The sequence below is a fragment of the Morone saxatilis genome, unplaced genomic scaffold (genome assembly GCF_004916995.1).
Source record: "Morone saxatilis isolate NCDOM2014 unplaced genomic scaffold, NCSU_SB_2.0 Contig18, whole genome shotgun sequence".
NCBI classification, from domain to species: Eukaryota; Metazoa; Chordata; class Actinopteri; family Moronidae; genus Morone; species Morone saxatilis.
Genome location: NW_023339740.1, coordinates 25,341,130 through 25,341,540, shown reverse-complemented (window position 1 = coordinate 25,341,540; position 411 = coordinate 25,341,130). Strand labels below are relative to the sequence as shown.

The 411-nt window shown below is 38.0% G+C and overlaps 1 protein-coding gene across 1 annotated transcript in view; it reads left to right on the top strand.

Moving 5' to 3' along the window:
* The window catches only part of LOC118328904 (deoxyribonuclease-1-like), a gene marked incomplete in the record, with an annotated part of 9,726 nt that extends 9,345 nt beyond the window's left edge, over positions 1-381 (top strand). The window contains 1 exon segment of the mRNA XM_035662834.1: positions 1-381.
* Between the last annotated feature and the right edge of the window lie 30 nt (positions 382-411).

Sequence of the window (411 nt, the reverse complement as noted above, 5' to 3'; positions counted from 1 at the left end):
TGCAACATTTAGGAGGATCTATTTGAAGAAATTGAGTATATGTCCAACTGTGTTTTCATAATATGAATAAAATAAGAATCGTTGTGTTTTTGTTACCTTAAAATGAGCCGTTTATATCCTGACAGACATTTTGGGCCCTCCATGGAGGCCAACGTGTTGAACTGCCATGTTTCTACAGTTTCTCCCACACACTTGGAAGAGGAGGGTGAAGCAAGGGAGTCGCAATCTGCAACTACACTGCTAGATGCCACTAAGTCCTACACACTGGACCTTTAAAGCAGTACTGTGTTATATCGCGAGGTGTGACACCTCTCTAAACATTATAAGCATTATTAACGTAAGAATTACTGTTGTATTACTGTATTACCTAATAAACTGGAAACTGAAAACTAACATGCACACTATTTTTTT